Raw genomic sequence first — 20,876 nt, forward strand, 5'->3', positions numbered from 1 at the left:
TCATCTAATGCACAGGTAAAACTCAAATAAGAGATCTAACCAGAAAGTTCAACTTAAGAACTCCGGTTTGCAAAAAGAATCAAATCAAACGAAGCAACGAAAGTCAAACGGCGAAAAAAACAAACTTCGTTCTACTAATCTAGATCTAAGTCAAATTTTATAGAAGCAAAAACTTGTTTAAGTTGGTTAAACAGATAGAGGGTTTCAAGACGAAACTCTAGGCGCTTGAATCGCCTGATTCCAATAAGCGAGCGAAAAGTTATACTAAAACGAAAATCGGATCAGAAATCGCGATCAGAAAATAATCGCGGAAAATCCGAGAAAAAGAAAAACGACGAACAGATTAACGAACGAACGTTCGTTATCTGGATCTAAATGACGAATACGTTCGTTAAAACGAACGAACGAGCGAACGCTCGCTAAATAAAATAAACCGCGGTTTTAAAAAAAAACGGGCGGCGAGAACGAGGTTGACCTTGGGCGGCGAGTTCGGCGGCGGCGGGCGGTGCGCGACTAGGGTTAGGGTTTCGGGCGCGGGTGGGCTGGCAGCGATGCTGATGGGCTGGGGCAGCTCGGGCGGCGCTATTTAAAGGCTGCCCCCTGGCGGAGTCCCGCTCGGGTACGACCCGAAGTCGGTTCGCGTTTTTTTTAATAATTTCACGCAGAAAAACAAATAAAAATAAATACTAAACAGACTCCAAAAACCCCGAAATAAATTTTCCCCGACTTCTAAAATCAAGCCGGACAAAGTGAACATTTATTTGGGGCCTAAATGCAAATTTTGAAAAACGCATATTTTTCCTAAATTCAAATAAAATATCGAAAAACTTCGAAATAAAATCTTATTTGATTTTATTATTAAATCCTCAATATTTCTTTATTTTGGGAAAGTCATTTTATTCCCTCTCTCATATTTTTGTAATAGAAATAATTGATGATAAAATAATTAAAATCAAATGATCCTATTCTCAAAATTTGAGAAAACTCAAATATGAAAATAACGAAATCCCCAACTCTCTCCGTGGGTCCTTGAGTTGCGTAGAATTTCTAGGATCAAAACCAAAAGCAAATAAAGTATGATATGCATTGATGATCTAATGTATAACATTTCAAATTGAAAATTTGGGATGTTACAAACCTACCCCCTTAAGATGAATCTCGCCCTCGAGATTCGGGTTGGCTAGAAAATAGGTGAGGGTGGTCCTTGAGCAAATCTTCCTCTCGCTCCCAGGTGGCTTCATCCTCCGTGTGGTGGCTCCACTGAACCTTACAAAACTTGATAACCTTGCTGCAGGTGGCTCGGCTGGCAAACTCGAGAATCTTAACTGGTTTCTCCTCATAGGTCAAATTGTTATCCAACCGAATTGCTTCCAATGGCACTGTGTCTCTCAAGGGTATGTCAGCCATCTCCGCGTGGCACTTCTTCAACTGAGAAACGTGGAACACATCATGAACTCCTGACAATCCTTCGGGCAATTCCAACTTGTAGGCCACTTCTCCCATACGTTCCAATACTCGGTATGGTCCTACAAATCGTGGCGCTAACTTTCCCTTAACACCAAAGCGCTTTATTCCCCAAAGTGGGGATACTCGAAGATAAACTCGGTCTCCGACTTCGTAAACTGTCTCCTTGCGTTTATAATCCGCGTAGCTTTTCTGCCTGGACTGGGCTACCTTAAGCCTATTGCGAATCAACTTCACCTTCTGTTCAGACTCCTTAATCAAATCAGGTCCAAACAACTGGCGGTCTCCAACTTCATCCCACGACAACGGTGTCCTGCACCTCCTTCCGTACAAGGCTTCGAAAGGGGCCATCTTTAAACTGGATTGATAGCTGTTGTTGTAAGAGAATTCTGCATATGGCAAATTGTCGTCCCAACTAGATCCATAATCTAGCGCACAAGCTCTCAGCATATCCTCCAAAATCTGTTTGACTCTCTCGGTCTATCCATCTGTCTGTGGATGAAAAGCTGTGCTGAACTCTAGCCTGGTACCCAAAGTTTCGTGCAACTGATTCCAAAACTTTGAGGTAAACTGGGTTCCTCTATCTGATACTATACTCCTCGGAACTCCATGTAAGCATACAATCCTGGTCATGTATATCTTTGCCAACTTAGCACTGGTGTAAGTGGTCTTTACCGGGATGAAATGAGCTACTTTCGTCAACCGATCAACTACAACCCAAATCGAGTATAGCCTGAATGAGTCCTGGGTAATCCCGTGATAAAATCCATGCCTAGCTTATCCCACTTCTATTCGGGTATCGGCAATGGCTGTAACAATCCTGCTGGCTTCTGATGCTCTGCCTTTACTCTCTGACATACATCACAAACTGCTACATACTCCGCAATATCTTTCTTCATTCTGGTCCACCAGAAAGTATCCTTCAAATCCAAATACATCTTGGTATTTCCTGGGTGAATCGAATATGGTGAATCGTGTGCCTCTTGCAAAATCAACTTCCTGATCTCCGGGTCATTGGGCACATAAACACGGTCTTCAAACCATAGGGTGTCGTGCTCATCCTCACGAAATCCTTTAGCCTTTCCTTCGCTCATTTTCTCCTTTATAGAGGCAATCTCCTTGTCAGTCTTCTGAGCTTCTCTGATTCTATCCATCAAAGTTGATTGAATCTCCAATGCTGCTACATAGCCTCTCGGAACTATTTCCAAACATAGCTCACGAAGATCCTCGGCTAACTCCTTTGGTATTTCTCCCGTCATTAATGTATTGACATGGCTCTTATGACTCAATGCGGCAGCTACTACATTAGCCTTTCCGGGATGGTAATGTAATCTCATATCATAATCCTTGATGAGCTCCAACCATCTCCTTTGTCTGAGGTTTAACTCCTTCTGCGTGAAAATGTATTTCAAACTCTTATGATCCGTGTACACCTCACAATGATTTCCAATGAGGAAATGTCTCCATGTTTTCAATGCATGCACTACGACTGGTAACTCCAAATCATGCGTGGCATACTTCAATTCGTGAGGTTTCAGTTGTCGTGAAGCATACAAAACAACTCTTCCATCCTGCATGAGCACTGCTCGAAGTCCTCGATGTGAAGCATCGCAATACACCTCATAATCCTTGGTCTGATCTGGCAGAATTAACACTGGTGAGGTAACCAAACATTTCTTCAACTCCTGGAAACTAGCCTCACCTCAGTCCATATGAACTTGGTATCCTTCTTCAACAACTCCGTCGTAGGTTTTGCAATCTTGGAGAAATTCTCAATAAATCTCCGATAGTATCCTGCGAGTCCAAGGAAACTCCGGATCTCTCCAACTGTTGTTGGTGCTTCCCAATTGGTCACAGTGATAACCTTTGTGGTATCAACTGCTATTCCTTCTCCGGATATAACGTGTCCGAGGAATCCTATTTCCTTCAACCAAAACTCACATTTGCTGAACTTGGCATACAACTGATGTTCTTTGAGCTTCTCAAGTACCAATCGCAAATGTTCCTTAAGTTCCTCTTCATTCTTCGAGTAAACCAGAATATCATCAATGAACACCACGATGAACTTATCCAAAAACTCCATAAACACTTTGTTCATCATGTTCATAAAATAGGCAGGTGCGTTAGTCAGACCAAATGACATAACGGTGTACTCATACAGCCCATATCTTGTGGTGAATGTTGTCTTAGGTATGTCTTGCTCTCGAATCTTCAATTGATGGTACCCTGATCGCAAATCAATCTTGGAAAACACTTTAGCTCCTTGCAATCGATCAAACAGATCATTGATCATTGGTAGTGGGTACTTGTTCTTGATTGTTACTTCATTCAACCCACGATAATTAACAACCATCCTTAACGATCCATCCTTTTTCTCCACTAGAAGTACTGGTGATCCCCAAGGCGACGAACTTGGGTGAATGTAACCTTTATCCAGTAACTCCTTAATCTGCTTCTTAATCTCCACCAAATCCTTTGCGGGCATCCTATATGGTCTCTTAGATATTGGCCCTGTGCCTGGCAATAGCTCAATCAAAAACTCAATATCTCTACCCGGTGGCATGCCTGGCAACTCTTCTGGAAATACTTCGGGGAAATCCTTTACTACTGGTACTTCCTCCTGCACAACTCCTGATAAGGAATTTACTTGTGTCCTATTTGGTGCATGCCGGGATACATACTTGATCCTTCTTCCTTCTGGCGTCGTAAGCAAAATTGTCTTACTGGTGCAATCGATGTTTCCCCCATACATCGACAGCCAATCCATACCGATAATTACATCCAAACCTTGGGATTCCAGAATAATTAAATCCGTTGGGAAAATATGCCTTCCTATACTTAATGGCACTTGGAAACATCCTTGACTGGCCATATACTCCGCTCCTGGTGAGCTTACTAGCATAGGTGTTCTAAGAACCTTAGTGGGCAGGTTATACTTATCCACAAATCCCCTTGATATGTATGAATGCGATGCACCAGTATCAAAAAGAACGAGTGCAGTAAATGACTTAACCAAAAACTTACCTATTACTGCATCAGGCTGGGCTTCAACCTCCTCCACATTAATGTGGTTCACTTGTCCCCTGCTGAAAGGGTTCGGCTTCTTCCCAGAGCTTCCATTGACATCCTGGCCTTCAGGACATTCATTGGCATAATGTCCGGTCTTCTGACACTTAAAGCAGGTGATTTGACTCAGATCTCTCTTGGCTGGGGTTGATGGGGTGGTACGGTTCTGGCCGTTGCTTCCTCCATTCCCATTACCATTCTTGGGGCCATTATGGTTGCGCGAGCTACCTCCTTCATGGGTATGCTGAAAATGAACTCCCGGTTTAGGGGTAAGACGAGGCTTCTGCTGAGCTCCAGGGTTGTACTTCCCCTGTCCATACTTCCTCTTGCGGTTTTCAATCTGCTGCTGCTTCCCCTCAATCATAAGAGCACGTTCTACCAACTCCTGGTAGTTGTTGAAGCTTGCTACCATCAACTGCATACTTAGCTCGTCATTCAGTCCTTCCAGAAACTTCTCCTGCTTAGCTGCATCCGTAGCAACGTCATCTAGGGCATAACGTGCTAGCTTACTAAAGTCATTCACATACTGGCCAACTGTCCGTCCTCCTTGGCGCAAGTTGTGAAACTCACGCTTCTTCATGGCCATAGCTCCTGCTGAAACATGGGCAGTACAGAAAGCTTGCTGAAACTGATCCCATGTGACAGTGTCTACAGGGTAAGTGGCTATAAAATTCTACCACCATGCTTCTGCGGGTCCTTCAAGCTGATGTGCGGCAAATTTCACCTTTTCCCCATCTGTACATCCTGTAGTGGTCAACTCCCTCCTTGTCTTGCGGAGCCAATCATCTGCCACTATCGGCTCGGCACTACTGGAAAACACCGGCGGATTCAGCCTAAGAAAACGGGTTAAGTGATCAACAGGTGGTGGCGGTGGTGGGTTGTTGTTGTTGTTCTGGTTCTGGACTAGCAACTGCATCAATGTGTTCTGCTGCTGGATCAACTGAGTGAGCTCCGGTGGAAAGGTAATTCCAGGGTCACGTCTCGGAGGCATCTGAGGGTTTAGAAAAGATGAGATTTAAGAATAGAGTGAGATCTAAAGAGAAAACACTACCCAAATGCACATGAGACAAATGCACAAAAAATCACTTCATTCAATCAAACAAGGGCATACAATCGGTCTAGAACTATTGCAAAAGTGCGTGGACTATACTATGTACATGGTGGAACACTACTACTATTATGGTAGTCTACTAGAAAAACTGCTCCGATGAAGACTCCATGATATCCGCTCCAGCTTTGTCTTCAAAATCATCATCACTAGGATCAGAATCGGTGTCGTCGATGATGATGTAGTTCTCTGGACAGGTGCAATCTTCATCTTCTCCTCTGGGTGCTGAATTCCCCATGAGTTCTTCAATCTTCGCCTTAAGATCGCCGTTTTGTCTCACTAGAGCTACAATCTCCTCCATGTAGTCCTTGCGAGTGGCCTTCAGTTCTCCTTCTAGTTCGATAATCTTGGCTTTTGCTTTCTTCAACTCCATCATGTCTGCGCACATCTGGTTCTCCTGGCGTCGAATGTGCTGGTTTAACTCTTGGATGAAAGCTGCAATTGATCTATCCTTTCGGGTGCTGATCATCTCCCAGTGCTCATCTCGGCACCCACAAATCTGGTAGATAGTATCCTTGAGATCATTGTGGTAGACTTCTCCAATGCGTCCCATGGCGATGTGAGCTTCCATGCTCTTTCCCAGACTCCAGGTTGGTGCATTAAAAACACACTCTACGGGCTCCGTGACTAGCGCGAACGTCCTTCCGGGAACTTGAGCTTGAATCTTCCAGCGCTCCTCTTCGGGTAAAGTGGAATTGTAGGTCCCGGTGAAGCTTGGTATTCCGATGTTCAGGTACTTAGTGACTTCCTTCAGGTGTCGTCCAAAGGGTGTATCTTCATCCGGCTGGGTGAACTTGATCCTCGCTTCCGTCATCCTAAAAGAGTAGAAAAAATGAGGAGTCAGAAATGAGAAGAGAGTAATGATCTAGGGCTTTAGCTTAGTGGTCGTGGCCTACAGTCAGCGTGTGCTCTAATACCATCTTTGTAGCGACCAGACCTCAAACAGTCTGATCTCTGTGCTCAGGTGTCATCCCTGGATCAGTAATGCTGACACCACACAGTACTTGAAGGATTTATAATAGAGTAGCAATCACACACTTATTACATCGAATGTCTCAAAAGATAACTTATTACAATAAGTATGGCTTAGGGCTATCTAATAATGATAACAGCGGAAGACTTGGAAGATAAGTGAGTCCATCAACTCCAACGACTGAAGGAAATATGCCCTAGAGGCAATAATAAAGTTATTATTTATTTCCTTATATCATGATAAATGTTTATTATTCATGCTAGAATTGTATTAACCGGAAACATAATACATGTGTGAATACATAGACAAATAGAGTGTCAGTAGTATGCCTCTACTTGACTAGCTCGTTGATCAAAGATGGTTATGTTTCCTAACCATAGACATGAGTTGTCATTTGATTAACGGGATTACATCATTAGGAGAATGATGTGATTGACATGACCCATTCCATTAGCTTAGCACCCGATCGTTTAGTATGTTGCTATTGCTTTCTTCATGACTTATACATGTTCCTATGGCTATGAGATTATGCAACTCCCATTTGCCGGAGGAACACTTTGTGTGCTACCAAACGTCACAATGTAACTGGGTGATTATAAAGGAGCTCTACAGGTGTCTCCAAAGGTAAATGTTGGGTTGGCGTATTTCGAGATTAGGATTTGTCACTCCGATTGTCGGAGAGGTATCTCTGGGCCCTCTCGGTAATGCACATCACATAAGCCTTGCAAGCATTGCAACTAATGAGTTAGTTGTGAGATGATGTATTACGGAATGAGTAAAGAGACTTGCCGGTAACAAGATTGAACTAGGTATTAAGATACCGACGATCGAATCTCGGGCAAGTAACATACCGATGACAAAGGGAACAACGTATGTTGTTATGCGGCCTGACCGATAAAGATCTTCGTAGAATATGTGGGAGCCAATATGAGAATCCAGGTTCCGCTATTGGTTATTGACTGGACATGTGTCTCGATCATGTCTACATTGTTCTCGAACCCGTAGGGTCAGCACGCTTAAGGTTGCAATGACAGTTATATTATGAGTTTATGAGTTTTGATGTACCGAAGGAGTTCGGAGTACCGGATGAGATCGGGGACATGACGAGGAGTCTCGAAATGGTCGAGACGTAAAGATCGATATATTGGACGACTATATTCGGACATCGGAAAGGTTCCGAGTGATTCGGGTATTTTTCGGAGTACCGGAGAGTTACGGGAATACGTATTGGGCCTTATTGGGCCATACGGGAAAGAAGAAAAATGGCCTCAAGGGTGGCCGCACCCCTCCCCTTGGTCTGGTCCGAATTGGACTAGGGAAGGGGGGCGCCCCCTTCCTTCCTTCTCCTTTTCCCTTCCTCTTTTCCTATTCCATATGGGAGGTGGAATCCTACTAGGACTAGGGAGTCCTAGTAGGACTCCACACTTGGCACGCCCCCTCCTAGGGCCGGCCTCCTCCCCCCTTGCTCCTTTATATACGGGGGCAGGGGGCACCCCATAGACACAAGTTGATCCACATGATCATATTCTTAGCCGTGTGCGGTGCCCCCTTCCACCATAATCCTCGATAATATTGTAGCGGTGCTTAGGCGAAGCCCTGTGACAGTAGTACATCAAGATCGTCACCACGCCGTCGTGCTGACGGAACTCTTCCCCGACACTTTGCTGGATCGGAGTCCGGGGATCGTCATCGAGCTGAACGTGTGCTAGAACTCGGAGGTGCCGTAGTTTCGGTGCTTGATCGGTCGGGCTGTGAAGACGTACGACTACATCAACCGCGTTGTGCTAACGCTTCTGCTATCGATCTACAAGGGTACGTAGATCACACTCTACCCTCTCGTTGCTATGCATCACCATGATCTTGCGTGTGCGTAGGAATTTTTTTGAAATTACTACGTTCCCCAACAGTGGCATCCGAGCCTAGGTTTTATGTGTTGATGTTATATGCACGAGTAGAACACAAGTGAGTTGTGGGCGATATAAGTCATACTGCTTACCAGCATATCATACTTTGGTTCGGCGGTATTGTTGGACGAAGCGGCCCGGACCGACATTACGCGTACGCTTACGCGAGACCGGTTCTCCCGACGTGCTTTGCACAAAGGTGGCTAGCGGGTGACAGTTTCTCCAACTTTAGTTGAACCGAGTGTGGCTACGCCCGGTCCTTCCGAAGGTTAAAACAGCACCAACTTGACAAACTATCATTGTGGTTTTGATGCGTAGGTAAGATTGGTTCTTGCTTAAGCCCGTAGCAGCCACGTAAAACTTGCAACAACAAAGTAGAGGACGTCTAACTTGTTTTTGCAGGGCATGTTGTGATGTGATATGGTCAAGACATGATGCTAAATTTTATTATATGAGATGATCATGTTTTGTAACCGAGTTATCGGCAACTGGCAGGAGCCATATGGTTGTCGCTTTATTGTATGCAATGCAATCGCGTTGTAATGCTTTACTTTATCACTAAGCGGTAGCGATGGTCGTGGAAGCATAAGATTGGCGAGACGACAACGATGCTACGATGGAGATCAAGGTGTCGCGCCGGTGACGATGGTGATCACGACGGTGCTTCGAAGATGGAGATCACAAGCACAAGATGATGATGGCCATATCATATCACTTATATTGATTGCATGTGATGTTTATCTTTTATGCATCTTATCTTGCTTTGATTAACGGTAGCATTATAAGATGATCTCTCACTATTATCAGGAAGTGTTCTCCCTGAGTATGCACCATTGCAAAAGTTCTTTGTGCTGAGACACCACGTGATGATCGGGTGTGATAGGCTCTACGTTCAAATACAACGGGTGCAAAACAGTTGCACACGCAGAATACTCAGGTTATACTTGACGAGCCAAGCATATACAGATATGGCCTCGGAACACGGAGACCGAAAGGTCGAGCGTGAATCATATAGCAGATATGATCAACATAGCGATGTTCACCAATGAAACTACTCCATCTCACGTGATGATCGGACATGGTTTAGTTGATTTGGATCACGTAATCACTTAGAGGATTAGAGGGATGTCTATCTAAGTGGGAGTTCTTAAGTAATATGATTAATTGAACTTAAATGTATCATGAACTTAGTCCTGGTAGTATTTTTCAAATTATGTTGTAGATCAATAGCTCGCGTTGTTGCTTCCCTGTGTTTATTTTGATATGTTCCTAGAGAAAATTGTGTTGAAAGATGTTAGTAGCAATGATGCGGATTGGATCTGTGATCTGAGGTTTATCCTCATTGCTGCACAGAAGAAATATGTCCTTGATGCACCGCTAGGTGACGGACCTATTGCAGGAGCAGATGCAGACATTATGAACGTTTGGCTAGCTCAATATGATGACTACTTGATAGTTTAGTGCACCATGCTTAATGGCTTAGAATCGGGACTTCAAAGACGTTTTGAACGTCATGGAGCATATGAGATGTTCCAGGAGTTGAAGTTAATATTTAAAGCAAATACCCGAGTTGAGAGATATGAAGTCTCCAACAAGTTCTATAGCTAAAAGATGGAGGAGAATCGCTCAACTAGTGAGCATGTGCTCAGATTGTCTGAGTACTACAATCGCTTGAATCAAGTGGGAGCTAATCTTCCAGATAAGATAGTGATTGATAGAATTCTCTAGTCACCATCACCAAGTTAGTAGAACTTCGTGATGAACTATGATATGCAAGGGATAACGGGAACGATTCCCAAGCTCTTCGTAATGCGGAAATTGACGAAGGTAGAAATCGAGAAAAACATCAAGTGTTGATGGTAGACAAGACCACTAGTTTCAAGAAAAGGGCAGAGGGAAGAAGGGGAACTTCAAGAAGAACAGCAAGCAAGTTGCTGCTCAAGTGAAGAATCCCAAGTCTGGTCCTAAGCCTGAGACTAAGTGTTTCTACTACAAAGGGACTGGTCACTGGAAGCGGAACTACCCCAAGTGATTGGCAGATAAGAAGGATGGCAAAGTGAACATAAGTATATTTGATATACATGTTATTGATGTGTACTTTACTAGTGTTTATAGCAACCCCTCAGTATTTGATACTAGTTCAGTTGCTAAGATTAGTAACTCGAAACGGGAGTTGCAGAATAAACAGAGACTAGTTAAGGGTGAAGTGACGATGTGTGTTGGAAGTGGTTCCAAGATTGATATGATCATCATCGCACACTCCCTATACTTTCGGGATTAGTGTTGAACCTGAATAAGTGTTATTTGGTGTTTGCGTTGAGCATGAATATGATTTGATCATGTTTATTGTAATACGGTTATTCATTTAAGTAAGAGAATAAATTGTTGTTCTGTTTACATGAATAAAACCTTATATGGTTACACACCCAATGAAAATAGTTCGTTGGATCTCGATCGTAGTGATACACATAATCATAATATTGAAACCAAAAGATGCAAAGTTAATAATGATAGTGCAACTTATTTGTGGCACTGCCGTTTAGGTCATATTGGTGTAAAGCGCATGAAGAAACTCCATGCTAATGGGTTTTTGGAATCACTTGATTATGAATCAGTTGATGCTTGCGAACCATGCCTCATGGGCAAGATGACTAAAACGCCATTCTCCGGAACTATGGAGCGAGCAACTGACTTATTGGAAATAATACATACTAATGTATGAGATCCAATGAGTGTTAAGGCTCGTGGCGGGTATCATTATTTTCTGACCTTCACAGATGACTTAAGCAGATATGGGTATATCTACTTAATGAAACATAAGTCTGAAACATTTGAAAAGTTCAAAGAATTTCAGAGTGAAGTTGAAAATCATCGTAACAAGAAAATAAAATTCCTACGATCTGATCGTGGAGGAGATTATTTGAGTTACGAGTTTGGTGTACATTTGAAACAATGTGGAATAGTTTCGCAACTCACGCCACCCGGAACACCACAGCGTAAGGGTGTGTCCGAACGTCGTAATTGTACTTTACTAGATATGGTACGATCTATGATGTCTCTTACTGATTTACCGCTATCATTTTGGGGATATGCTCTAGAGACGGCCGCATTCACGTTAAATAGGGCACCATCAAAATCCGTTGAGACGACGCCTTATGAACCGTGGTTTGGCAAGAAACCAAAGTTGTCGTTTCTGAAAGTTTGGGGCTGCGATGCTTATGTGAAAAAGCTTCAACCTGATAAGCTCGAACCCAAATAGGATAAATGTGTCTTCATAGGATATCCAAAGGAAACTATTGGATACACCTTCTATCACAGATCCGAAGGCAAGACTTTTGTTGCTAAATTCGGAAACTTTCTGGAGAAGGAGTTTCTCTCGAAAGAAGTGAGTGGGAGGAAAGTAGAACTTGACGAGGTAACTGTACTTGCTCCATTATTGGAAAGTAGTACATCACAGAAACCTGTTTCTGTGACACCTAGACCAATTAGTGAGGAAGCTAATGATAATGATCATGAAACTTCAGAACAAGATACTACTGAACCTCGTAGATCAACCAGAGTAATATCCGGGCCAGAGTGGTACGGTAATCCTGTTCTGGAAGTCATGCTGCTAGATCATGATGAACCTACGAACTATGAAAAAGCGATGGTGAGCCCAGATTCCGCAAAATGGCTTGAAGCCATGAAATCTGAGATGGGATCCATGTATGAGAACAAAGTATGGACTTTGGTTGACTTTCCCAATGATCGGCAAGCAATTGAGAATAAATGGATCTTCAAGAAGAAGAATGACGCTGACGGTAATATTACTGTCTACAAAGCTCGACTTGTTGCAAAAGGTTTTCGGCAAGTTCAAGGGATTGACTACGAGGAGACCTTCTCACCCATAGCGATGCTTAAGTCTGTCCGAATCATGTTAGCAATTGCCGCATTTTATGATTATGAAATTTGGCAAATGGATGTCAAAACTGCATTCCTGAATGGATTTCTGCAAGAAGAGTTGTATATGATGCAGCCAGAAGGTTTTGTCGATCCAAAGGGAGCTAACAAAGTGTGCAAGCTCCAGCGATCCATTTATGGACTGGTGCAAGCCTCTCGGAGTTGGAATAAACGCTTTGGTAGTGTGATCAAAGCATTTGGTTTTGTACAGACTTTTGGACAAGCCTGTATTTACAAGAAAGTGAGTGGGAGCACTACAACATTTCTGATAAGTATATGTGAATGACATATTGTTGATCGGAGATAATGTAGAATTATTCTGCAAAGCATAAAGGAGTGTTCGAAAGGAGTTTTTCAAAGAAAGACCTCGGTGAAGCTGCTTACATATTGAACATCAAGATCTATAGAGATAGATCAAGACGCTTGATAAGTTTTTCAATGAGTACATACCTTGACATGATTTTGAAGTAGTTCAAAATGGAAAAGTCAAAGAAAGAGTTCTTGCCTGTGTTACAAGGTGTGAAGTTGAGTAAGACTCAAAACCCGACCACGGCAGAAGATAGAGAGAGAATGAAAGTCATTCCCTATGCCTTGGCCATAGGTTCTATAAAATATGCCATGCTGTGTACCAGATCTATTGTATACCCTACACTATTTTTGGCAAGGGAGTACAATAGTGATCTAGGAGTAGATCACTGGACAGCGGTCAAATTATCCTTAGTGGAATAAGGATATGTTTCTCGATTATGGAGGTGACAAAAAAGGGTCGTCGTAAAGGGTTACGTCGATGCAAGTTTTGACACTGATCCAGATGACTCTAAGTCTCAATCTGGATACATATTGAAAGTGGGAGCAATTAGCTAGTGTAGCTCCAAGCAGAGCATTGTTGACATAGAAATTTGCAAAATACTTACGGATCTGAATGTGGCAGACCCATTGACTAAACTTCTCTCACAAGCAAAACATGATCACACCTCAGTACTCTTTGGGTGTTAATCACATAGCGATGTGAACTAGATTATTGACTCTAGTAAACCCTTTGGGTGTTGGTCACATGTCGATGTGAACTATGGGTGTTAATCACATGGTGATGTGAACTATTGATGTTAAATCACATGGCGATCCGAACTAGATTATTGACTCTAGTGCAAGTGGGAGACTGAAGGAAATATGCCCTAGAGGCAATAATAAAGTTATTATTTATTTCCTTATATCATGATAAATGTTTATTATTCATGCTAGAATTGTATTAACCGGAAACATAATACATGTGTGAATACATAGACAAACAGAGTGTCACTAGTATGCCTCTACTTGACTAGCTCGTTGATCAAAGATGGTTATGTTTCCTAATCATAGACATGAGTTGTCATTTGATTAACGGGATTACATCATTAGGAGAATGATGTGATTGACATGACCCATTCCATTAGCTTAGCACCCGATCGTTTAGTATGTTGCTATTGCTTTCTTCATGACTTATACATGTTCCTATGACTATGAGATTATGCAACTCCCATTTGCCGGAGGAACACTTTGTGTGCTACCAAACGTCACAACGTAACTGGGTGATTATAAAGGAGCTCTACAGGTGTCTCCAAAGGTAAATGTTGGGTTGGCGTATTTCGAGATTAGGATTTGTCACTCCGATTGTCGGAGAGGTATCTCTGGGCCCTCTCGGTAATGCACATCACATAAGCCTTGCAAGCATTGTAACTAATGAGTTAGTTGTGAGATGATGTATTACGGAACGACTAAAGAGACTTGCCGGTAACGAGATTGAACTAGGTATTAAGATACCAACGATCGAATCTCGGGCAAGTAACATACCGATGACAAAGGGAACAACGTATGTTGTTATACAGTCTGACTGATAAAGATCTTCGTAGAATATGTGGGAGCCAATATGAGAATCCAGGTTCCGCTATTGGTTATTGACTGGACATGTGTCTCGGTCATGTCTACATTGTTCTCGAACCTGTAGGGTCCGCACGCTTAAGGTTTCAATGATAGTTATATTATGAGTTTATGAATTTTGATGTACCGAAGGAGTTCGGAGTCCCAAATGAGATCGGGGACATGACGAGGAGTCTCGAAATGGTCGAGACGTAAAGATCGATATATTGGACGACTATATTCGGACATCGGAAAGGTTCCGAGTGATTCGGGTATTTTTCGGAGTACCGGAGAGTTACGGGAATACGTATTGGGCCTTATTGGGCCATACGGGAAAGAAGAAAAAGGGCCTCAAGGGTGGCCGCACCCCTCCCCTTGGTCTGGTCCGAATTGGACTAGGGAAGGGGGGCGCCCCCTTCCTTCCTTCTCCTTTTCCCTTCCTCTTTTCCTATTCCATATGGGAGGTGCAATCCTACTAGGACTAGGGAGTCCTAGTAGGACTCCACACTTGGCGCGCCCCCTCCTAGGGCCGGCCTCCTCCACCCTTGCTCCTTTATATACGGGGGCAGGGGCACTCCATAGACACAAGTTGATCCACGTGATCATATTTTTAGCCGTGTGCGGTGCCCCCTTCCATCACAATCCTCGATAATATTGTAGCGGTGCTTAGGGGAAGCCCTGTGACAGTAGTACATCAAGATCGTCACCACGCCGTCGTGTTGACGGAACTCTTCCCCGACACTTTGCTGGATCGGAGTCCGGGGATCGTCATCGAGCTGAACGTGTGCTAGAACTCGGAGGTGCCGTAGTTTCGGTGCTTGATCGGTCGGGCCGTGAAGACGTACGACTACATCAACCGCGTTGTGCTAACGCTTCCACTGTCAATCTACAAGGGTACATAGATCACACTCTCCCCTCTCGTTGCTATGCATCACCATGATCTTGCGTGTGCGTAGGAATTTTTTTGAAATTACTATGTTCCCCAACAATGACATCACTGAGTATAGAACCACGACCTAAAAGGCACCTTACTCGTCGTCTGAAAAGTCTGCAACATGAAACGTTGCAGCCCGAAAACGGGTCAGCACATGGAATATGCTGGCAATGTAACACATAGAGAGTAATGAAAGATTAAGCCTATACTACATGCATATTTGGCTGGTGGAAAGCTCTATGGTTACAGTTTTTGCGTAAAGCCAGTTTTTCCCTACTAGAAAGGAATAAATTTTATTTAACTATCATGGTGGTTGTTAAACATTGAGAATGGTTGACAGCATCCTCAATCCCAATTAAAGTAATCATCATTAAAAAAACCAACAATAATTAATTATAGTAACATGATGAGATTCACATGATAATCCAAGTACTAGATACTCAAAACGTCCATAACCGGGGACACGGCTAACCATCATTAGTTTATACACTCTGCAGAGGTTTGCGCACTTTTCCCCACAAGACTCGATCGCCTCCGTTGGATTTCTCGCACTACATGGTGTTTGAGAAACGGATGACCAAGACATAGTCTTTCAGAAGCGCTAGCACCTTACGATGGATAGACCGTTACACCTACTTTCCCCTACATCTGCTAGTCTACCCTGTAAGAGTTCGCATGACTTAATCAACTATGCTAGAGCCCATAATAGCTTGTGGCTGCACACAGAAGTTTCTAGTATGAAAAATCTCATGATCCCTTTGGGCCTGGGTGGCGGTCCATAAAGAAAAACAACAGGCAATCCTGGAATACCCAGGTACCTCAATCCACCCAGATGGGTGTTTAAGTTGCCACCTTAGATAAACCATTAATTAACAAACTCACATCTGTCATGGATATCACTCACCCAATCCACGTCTACTAGCATAGCATGGCATAATAGGCAAACGTAGAAGTAACTTCCAAAGGTTTGATAATACAACAGATAATAGGTACTACCTCAACTACTTTCCATCCCACATTTTAATTAGATCCTAATCATGCAATGTTTGAGGATTGATCTAATGCAATAAAACTGGGTAGTAAAGAGGTATGATCAAAGTGTTACTTGCCTTGCTGATGATCCGCGAAACCTAGAGATTCGAAGTAACACGCGGCACACTCCGGGTATTCTATCGCAGACAAACAAATAAGCATACAATAAGTATTCATCTAATGCACAGGTAAAACTCAAATAAGAGATCTAACCAGAAAGTTCAACTTAAGAACTCCGGTTTGCAAAAAGAATCAAATCAAACGAAGCAACGAAAGTCAAACGACGAAAGAAACAACTTCGTTCTACTAATCTGGATCTAAGTCAAATTTTACAGAAGCAAAAACTTATTTAAGTTGGTTAAACGGATAGAGGGTTTCGAGACGAAACTCTAGGTGCTTGAATCGCCTGATTCCGATAAACGAGCGAAAAGTTATACTAAAACGAAAATCGGATCAGAAATCGCGATCAGAAAATAATCACGGAAAATCCGAAAAAAAGAAAAATGACGAACATATTAACAAACGAACGTTCATTATCTGGATCTAAATGACGAATACGTTCGTTAAACGAATGAACGAGCGAACGCTCGCTAAATAAAATAAACCATGGTTTTTTTTAAAAAAACAGGCGGCGAAAACGAGGTTGACCTCGGTCGGCGAGTCCGGCGGCGGTGGCAGCGGCTCCGGCGGGCGGCTTCGGCGGCGGGCGGCGGTGGCGCCGACGGCAGGCGGCGCGTGGCTAGGGTTAGGGTTTTAGGCGCGGGTGGGCTGGCGGCGGCGCTGATGGGCTGGGGCGGCTCGGGGCGGCGCTATTTAAAGGCTGCCCCCGGACGGAGTCCCGCTCGGGTACGGCCCGAAGTCGGTTCGCGTTTTTTTAATAATTGCACGCAGAAAAACAAATAAAAAAAATACTAAACGGACTCGAAAAATCCCGAAATAAATTTTCCCCGACCTTTAAAATCAAGCCAGACAAAGTGAACATTTATTTGGGGCCTAAATGCAAATTTTGAAAAACGCATATTTTTCCTAAATTCAAATAAAATAGCGAAAAACTCCGAAATAAAATCTTATTTGGTTTTATTATTAAATCCTCAATATTTCTTTATTTTGGGAAAGTCATTTTATTCCCTCTCTCATATTTTTGTAATAGAAATAACTGATGATAAAATAATTAAAATCAAATGATCCTATTCTCAAAATTTGAGAAAACTCAAATATGAAAATAACAAAATCCCAACTCTCTCTGTGGGTCCTTGAGTTGCGTAGAATTTCTAGGATCAAAACCAAAAGCAAATAAAGTATGATATGCATTGATGATCTAATGTATAACATTCCAAATTGAAAATTTGGGATGTTACAATAATACATACCGATGTATGCGCTCTAATGAGTGTTGAGGCTCGTGGTGGGTATTGTTATTTTCTGACCTTCACAGATGATTTGAGCAGATATGGGTATATCTACTTGATGAAACAAGTCTGAAACATTTGAAAAGTTCAAAGAATTTCAGAGTGAAGTGGAAAATCATCGTAACAAGAAAATAAAGTTTTTATGATCTGATCGCGGAGGCAAATATTTGAGTTATGAGTTTGACCTTCATTTAAAACAACGTGGAATAGTTTCACAACTCACGCCACTTGGAACACCACATCGTAATGGTGTGTTCGAACGTCGTAACCGTACTTTATTAGATATGGTGCAATCTATGATGTCTCTTACCGATTTACCACTATCATTTTGGGGTTATGCATTAGAGACAGCTACATTCATGTTAAATAGGGCACCATCTAAATCCGTTGAGACGACACTATATGAACTATGGTTTGGCAAGAAACCTAAGCTGTCATTTTTTAAAGTTTGGGGCTGCGATGCTTATGTGAAAAAGCTTCAACCTGATAAGCTCGAACCCAAATCAGAGAAATGCGTCTTCATACGATACCCAAAAGAAACTGTTGGGTACACCTTCTATCACATATCCGAAGGCAAGATATTCATTGCTAAGAATGGATCCTTTCTAGAGAAAGAGTTTCTCTCGAAAGAAGTGAGTGGGAGGAAAGTAGAACTTGATGAGGTAGTTGTACCTTCTCCCGAATTGGAATGGTGAAGGAAATATGCCCTAGAGGCAATAATACAGTTGTTATTTATATTTCCTTATATCATGATAAATGTTTATTATTCATGCTAGAACTGTATTAACCGGAAACTTAGTACATGTGTGAATACATATGCAAACATAGTGTCCCTAGTATGCCTCTACTTGACTAGCTCGTTAATCAAAGATGGTTAAGTTTCCTAGCCATAGACATGTGTTGTCATTTGATGAACGAGATCACATCATTAGACAATGATGTGATGGACAAGACCCAACCGTTAGCGTAGCACTATGATCGTTTAGTTTATTGTTATTGCTTTCTTCATGACTTATACATGTTCCTTAGACTACGAGATTATGCAACTCCCGAATACCGGAGGAACACCTTGTGTGCTATCAAACATCACAACGTAACTGGGTGATTATAAAGATGCTCTACAGGTGTCTCCAATGGTGTTTGTTGAGTTGGCATAGATCGAGATTAGGATTTGTCACTCCGTGTATCGGAGAGGTATCTCTGGGCCCTCTCAGTAACGCACATCACTATGAGCCTTGCAAGCAATGTGACGAATGAGTTAGTCATGGGATGATGCATTACGGAACGAGTAAAGATACTTACCGGTAACGAGATTGAACTAGGTATGATAATATCGACGATCGAATCTCGGGCAAGTAACATACCGATGACAAAGGGAACAACGTATGTTGTTATGCGGTTTGACCGATAAAGATCTTCATAGAATATGTAGGAGCCAATATGAGCATCCTGGTTCTGCTATTGGTTATTGACCGGAGATGTGTCTCGGTCATGTCTACATAGTTCTCGAACCCATAGGGTCCGCACGCTTAATGTTCGATGATGGTTTGTATTATGAGTTATGTGATTTGATGAACCGAAGTTTGTTCGGAGTCCCAGATGAGATCACGAACATGACAAGGAGTCTCGAAATGGTCGAGAGATAAACATTCATATATTGGAAGGTTGCATTTGGACATTGAAATGGTTCCCAGTGGTTCGGGCATTTTTCTGGAGTACCGGGAGGTTACCGGAACCCCCCCGGGAGAAGTTATGGGCCTTATGGGCCATAAGAGGGAAGCACACCAGCCCACAAGGGGCTGGTGCGCCCTCCTTGAGCAGGAGGCTGATTAGTACTAGGAGAAGGCCCCCCCTTTCCTTCTCCTTCTCCCTTCCCCCTTTCCTACTCTGTGTGGGAGGTGGAATCCTACTAGGACTAGGTACTCCTAGTAGGACTCCACACCTTGGCACCCCCCCTAGGGTCGGCTGCCTCTCCCTCTCCCTCCTTTATATACGGAGGCAGGGGCACCCCAAAGACACACAAGTTGAGATTTTAGTCGTGTGCGGTGCCCCCCTCCATAGTTACACACCTCAGTCATATCATTGCATTGCTTAGGCGAAGCCCTGCATCGGTAACTTCATCATCACCGTCACCAGGCCGTCGTGCTGACGGAACTCTCCCTTGGCCTAAGCTGGATCAAGAGTTTGAGGGAAGTCACCAAGCTGAACGTGTGCAGATCGTGGAGGTACCGTATGTTCGGTACTTGGATCGGTTGGATCGCGAAGACGTTCGACTACATCAACCGCATTACTAAACGCTTCCACTTTCGGTTTATGAGGGTACGTAGATACACTCCCCCTCTCGTAGCTATGCATATCCTAGATATATCTTGCGTGATCGTAGGTAAATTTTTTGAAATACTGCGTTCCCCAACAGTGGCATCCGAGCCAGGTCTATGCGTAGATGTTATATGCACGAGTAGAACACAATGAGTTGTGAGCGATAATAGTCATACTGCTTACTAGCATGTCTTACTTTGATTCAGCGGTATTGTTGGATGAAGCGGCCCAAACCGACATTACATGACCGCATTCATGAGACTGGTTCTACCGACGTGCTTCGCACACAGGTGGCTAGTGGGTGTCTATTTCTCCAGCTTTAGTTGAATCGAGTTTGACTACGTCCGGTCCTTGTTGAAGGTTAAAAAAGCACACTTGACGAAAAATCCTTGTGGTTTTGATGCGTAGGTAAGAACAGTTCTTGCTAGAAGCCCGTAGCAGCCACGTAAAACTTGCAACAACAAATTAGAGGACGTCTAACTTGTTTTTGCAGGGCTTGCTGTGATGTGATATGGTCAAGACGTGATGATATATAAATTGTTGTATGAGATGATCATGTTTTATAATAGTTATCGGCAACTGGTAGGAGCCATATGGTTGTCGCTCTATTGTATGAAATGCAATCGCCATGTAATTGCTTTACTTTATCACTAATTAAGCGGTAGTGATAATCGTTGAAGCAATAGTTGGCAAGATGACAACGATGCTTCGATGGAGATCAAGGTGTCAAGCCGGTGAAGATGGTGATCATGACAGTGCTTTGGAGATGGAGATCAAAGGCACAAGATGATGATGGCCATATCATATCATTTATTTGATTGCATGTGATGTT

This window comes from Triticum aestivum, chromosome 1A, assembly GCF_018294505.1.
Source record: "Triticum aestivum cultivar Chinese Spring chromosome 1A, IWGSC CS RefSeq v2.1, whole genome shotgun sequence".
Lineage (NCBI taxonomy): Eukaryota > Viridiplantae > Streptophyta > Magnoliopsida > Poales > Poaceae > Triticum > Triticum aestivum.